This window comes from Triturus cristatus, chromosome 7, assembly GCF_964204655.1.
Source record: "Triturus cristatus chromosome 7, aTriCri1.1, whole genome shotgun sequence".
NCBI lineage: Eukaryota > Metazoa > Chordata > Amphibia > Caudata > Salamandridae > Triturus > Triturus cristatus.
The window spans coordinates 1,101,799,347-1,101,805,346 of NC_140590.1; positions in this window are offsets into that span (position 1 = coordinate 1,101,799,347).

A 6,000-nucleotide genomic window follows, 5' to 3' on the forward strand; every position below is an offset into this window, starting at 1 on the left:
CAGCTTACTGACCAACTGCAGAAGAATATGCACACATTTCAACCATTCTTTTAAAGTCCGGAAGCAGCTGAGGGTCATTCACATAAAATGCCAGTCAAAGCACTCATCCAGGAGGTGCCAACACGTTGGAACTCAACGTATTACATGCTTGAGCGTCTGTTTGAGCAGTACATACCACTTAATGCTTATGTCATGAAAAGGTCAGGAGATCCTACTGTGAAAGGCATGACCGTTGAGATGGCCCGATGGGACCTCGTCAAATGCCTGACATAGATGCTACTTCCGTTTGAGGTCTTCACACGTGAAGTGAGCAGGGAGGACTGTACTATGGGCCAAGCTATCCCATTGTTGTACATGCTAGAGCAAGAGCTGAAGGAGGTGTCAGAAATGTACGCAGGTGTGGATGACAAAGTAGACGCATATTATTTGGCAGGCACCTTAGTCGCTCGCTTATCTGACAATACAAGGATTCAAAATAACATTGTGTCACATCCACCTTACATTACTGCCTCAATTTTGGATCCACGTTACAAATTATTGCTGCGCAGTAAGGAAGTAATTCCTTTTTCAGAAGTGGATGTTGCCCAGTACAAAACTTTGATAGCTGAGGAAGCCACTGACTTTGAAAACGAACGGATCTTAATTAGAGGCCCGCACCCCCAGGGCAGAAAAAGTACTGCAGGGCAACCAGAGTCAAGTTCTACTTCAGAGGCCGAGAGCAGTGCGTTTGCCTCCCAGCAGTCAACAACACTGCCAGCAATAACATCAACAGCACCAACAGGATCATCAGGCACATTTAAAAAAACGGCAGGTGATTGGTTTCTACGGGAAAGGGTTTTGCACGTCCATCACTGATGCAAAGGCAAATCGGAGCACCCCTGAACATTGAGCGGATGGTTCAGGCCTATCTAGATGACACAACAGAGGTCTTCATGGAGCAAAGCCCATTGGTGTATTGGTATGGGAAAATAAGCCAATGGCCAGTGCTCAGAAGGCTGGCGATAAAGTATGTGGCTTGCCCTGTTGCAAGAGTCTCTTCAGAGCGTGTTTTCAGTGCTGCTGGTGCCATTGTTACTGTCAAAAGGACCAGTCTCTCGCCCAAAAGCGTTTAGAGGTTAACCATTATCAAAATGAATCAACACTTTATACCACCGGAGAACAAAATACGTGAATCACAGCAGGATGAGGAGAGCGACTTCGATGACATAAGTAGTGGGTTTTTAGAAGTACTTCTGTCCGAACCACCAGAGTTTGAGGATGAGCTCCTCTTCCCTGACAACTAGGCTTTCAAATTGTTCTCCCTTCCTGTATTTGTGTGTGACTGTGTATCTGTTGTTCTGGTTCAAAACCTAATCACAACAAATCCATCAACAGTCTCCTCTTTTTATTTCCCTATTGGAGTTGCACGTCTGTGCATAACTGTCCACTCCACTCCTCAGGGTCCTGCTCCATCTTCCTTACTCTCCCTAAATACATTTCAAGCAAGCCAGACATTTGATGGAGATGGAGAATAGTACAATACATGTTGCCTCTAACAGTCCCTCCATAAGAAGTGAAACGTGACTCCAGCTATATTCCGTTTTGTTTCCAAGCCAAAAGAAACTCACCACTGACTGTCAGAAGGCTAGGCAGGCATCAGATCTGACAGCCAAAGAGAACAGCAAGACAGGTAATGAGTGATTATTGTGAATGATGGCATGCATTGCATTAGATGCTGGATGACTACGAATGAATGTGCATGAAGTAGAACTATACTAGTTTATCGACAAAGTAAAAGTGATTCAGGTGAGGTGACAGTTAATGTTTCCTTGTTGTTTAATAACCACATTGTACTCCTACCACCGCAGGTGCCGGCCAATATCCGTTGCAATTTTGTAATATGGAATATATTATAAACTTAATCAGTCACTACAGACTGAGTTCATGTTGGAGAACACGTACCACACGGTCATCATCATGATGCTGCTGAGCATACTATCTTTGCACACAATCAGTCAGTTGGATCGGAGATAATTGATGGAATAACTGCATTTCATGGGCTGACTTAAAAGGTAAACAGTTTGAAGAAGAACCACAGCAGACCTAGGCTAGATTTCCGTGTAGTGGTGTGGACTGGAGTAGAGTGTAGTGGTATGAGAGACAGTGGCGCATTGATTTAGTGACTTCATTTGGAAAATGCTAGGTTGCTGCAGTGCATATGACATTTGTCTGGCTCGGTCAAATTGTAGGTAAGGGGTAGGGTGCCTGCACTGCCTGGCCTGTGCCGCGGTTCTCCTGTTCTGTGGCTGTGCTGGCTCCTGAGTACTGTCCCGTTGTTGTTGTAGCTTAATGCTGTAGAGTAGACACTATGTATCCTATCCAAGCTGCCTCAGTCTGAAAGTGTTCTCACCAGAGTCTTGTCTTCTCTTCTTGCACTCCACTGTAATTGAGTTTATTGTTTTAAATGCAGTAATTTTTCAATACCCCGTTTGTTTTTCCATCTACAATTACAGGCTGGCCTTTAACCTGTGCTATAGTGGGAGAAACAACTCACACCTACCTTACCAATCCGCATCGGGCAGGCAGTGGTACCCAAGATTGATGTGCGGAGTGTCCATGGAAGGGAGGACCAAGAGGAATGACGAGAATGATGCAACTCCACATTTGGACCAGTATAATACAGTAACTTTAGTATCATTCATCATTTGTCTTTAAATTTATTTGATTCCTTTTTTCTCTTCAATCATTACGACTGTGTGTTGTGGTTTGTATGGTAATTGATCCCTCCAACTATTTTTTCATTTCCTTTGCTAGCTTGAACAATAAAAGTAAGCCTGGTACAGCATGTGATTTGTTTCGGTCTGAGCTCTGAGGGCGGCAGACAGGCAAGGCAAATTTCATAATAATAATTTCTTCCCTGTACTGTCTCATTGGGTAATAATAGTTAGAAAGTACAACTCATTATCATTAACCATCAAGTTCTCTTCCTCAGCATGCATGCATTTGCTTTTTCTCACTTTATACTTTGATTTCTTTGATAATGGATCATGGTCGTCTTACAAGATTGTGTTTTACTTTTGTTGTGTCCATGCATACTGTCTGTTTTTCTTTCTCAAACCTTTCCCAAAACCCCACTTCCCATCCATTCATCAATCCCTAACCCACTTCCCCCGGGCTGTGTGATTTATATTGAGGTGTGATGTGACTACATTAAATGTACACCAACAATTGATCACACACTTGCTGGGGCAGATGTGGTGATAGCAACACTAATTGAATTTCAACTAAGGCAGGGCAAGGATCTTCTTCTGCTTGCCCACCCATGCTGTAGTTTACTTTATTCTACTACTCCTCCCAAATTCTCTCAGTCAAGCGACTTTCTCTTTCTTTTTTCAAATGCTATTGCCAGTGTCTACTACTACCACCACAATAATGGCATCTTCTCCGTTCATTTGGGAAACCAACCATGCAGCCATCAGTGTGCCGAACTTCATCATCAATCACAGGTAAGATAAGTTAGGTGGGAGGTATGGACTAGGAGGAGAGACTGACAGTACTATTATGACAATTAAAAATAACTCAGTGAGGGGTACTGCATCTATCGGTTTGTGTGTTACAAAATCGGCAGATCTTTTAAATCAAACACTGGCTGTGGGCATGCAGCAGCATGGAAACAAAGTAACAAACCATGTAACTTAGATTGAATTCGGAAAACAGTAACCCACCACAAAACATTAACATCGTATAAGTAAATAGTGTAAAATGTAATATCCCCTAACAAAAATAAACTATCCCACTCTGACCTAACCCACCCCCCTCCCTAACCCCAACCAATGTCCACAACGAAACGAAACGAAAGTCCAAGAGTCCCAATGTTTGAACGAATCCCCAACACCCAAAAACCCACCCACCAACAAAAGGAATTAAAAAAGGGGCAAATGACAAGGTCCTCTATAGTCGGCGGGCCTTCAGGTGTTTGTCCACCAGGATTTTTACCTGCTCCTCTAGGTTCTCCTCTAAGCGGGCCATCCGGCGGAGCAGCTGGCGGCGAAATGCCCTGCAGTTACATGCAGGGTGGAGGCAGCAGTGGTTGAGATGGAGGCGCGGCGGTGGGCGGCTGCCGGACCACGGCTCCGTGAAACTGGAGGCAGGGCCTGACTGGGGCCCGGGGCATTGGAGGAGGCTGCAGCTGCAGCCACCTCCTCCTCCTCCTCCGCCTGAGCCACCAGCCGGCGATATTCTTCGCAAATGGCCTCCAGTTTACGGCGCCGGGCCCTGGCGGCCAACTCCTTCTGAGATGGTTTTGGTGTGGATGTGGAAGGAGTATCTATATCAAGAAAGAAAAAGAACATGTTGTAGCCAATACTCTTAGCAAAACAGAAACACTAAAATCATTCAACACATAGTGTCACAGTATCACTAGCAAGCACAGTTCATAAAATTTGTGATTTGGTGGTAAGTATCTCTACTCCTACTTCCGTGGACTCTAACATTTGTGGGAGTTTCCGACATTATATTCGTACTATGTACTCCGGTACACCAGTCGTGTTGTTCTTATCTGTAGTTTAGCGCAATTACATAACCTTGTTGTAGCCGGCATGCCAGCTCAGTCAGCTAAGCTTGCACCCAAGAGAAACAGATATGAGACACATGATGCAGACTCATGTTAGTTTTATTTACTACTACTGTCTGCAGGTGGGGAAGCTCATATTTTTGTATGACGCCTTACGGCCGGTGGCACTGGCCATACTCTGTCTGTTACATAAGGGCAAATGAACAACTTCACTTACACCCTGCCCTGGGTACTGCAAAAAGGCTGATTATTTATCTGATCCAATGATCATTGCTTGTATTCATATTATAGATGGTAATACGACATCAGGTCAGTAGCGGTCGGTGGTGGGAGTGCTGCCGGGTGGTGACGTGGGAAGGTGCAGGGTGGGGATAGTAAACTATGGATTAAGGACAATCACAGGTAATTAAACAATACATTAAAAAAAAAATTGTTGCACGCATTGCATCGCATTCAGCGGTGCAGTGCGCACAATGAAAATAATTGTATTTATTTTTATGTTGATTACCTGTATTTGGCCGTAATACACAGTTTACTCGCCAGTGCTACCCACCCTGCCCCTCCCCATGTCACCGCCCACCAGCACTCCCACCACCAACTGCTACTGCAGAGGGTACTTTGCTTTCATTGATTGTGTAACCAATAACCATAAACAACAGATAGGCCACCCTTTGCAGGCTGGCTGACCCAATCGAAAATACATTAATAATAATAGGTAGAGAGTGGTGCCCAGAGTGGGAGGAAGGGGCTTCCGCTTGATAATATATATATATATATATATATTGCATGATTAAGGCAGGTGATGCCGAAACGCGTAGCAATGGAGTGATAACAATAAACCTGTGAATCCAGTAAAAGTCGTTGGTGTCGGTGTCCTCTCTTTTGTGGAAGATAGGACTTGGTGGTTGATATATATATATATATATATATATATATATATATATATATATATATATATATATATATATATATATGACGTGCTTGCAAACTACTGCAAGTCTACTGTATTCTGATAATACTACCTATATTCCCCTACGCTTTGCTACTGTGGCGCAGTTTCTTTTACATTTTCTTCAAAGTAAGAATCTCCAGTGACACTTTCCACCGATACTGTCTATTGATGATAGTACATCCAGGCATACATCCATTAAAGTAAACGTTTATCCTTCTTTTGTATATATCTCATAGTTAGTTAGTTGGTTTTACCAACAACCACCCAACAACCACCCATGCTTCCGCTCCTTCCTTGCTTGCCTTGGCTTTGAGTTTGAATTTGAACCAAACACCGCTGATTCTTGCTATCTAGCACTTTCCACCCATACTGTGTCGCCCACCCAGGCAGGCATTCTCTTTCACCTTCCACCCATCCTTCAACAACCCATGCATCTGATCTGATTACTATCAGCCACCTATGCATGCTTCCAACAACATATCCTTCTCTACCAGTC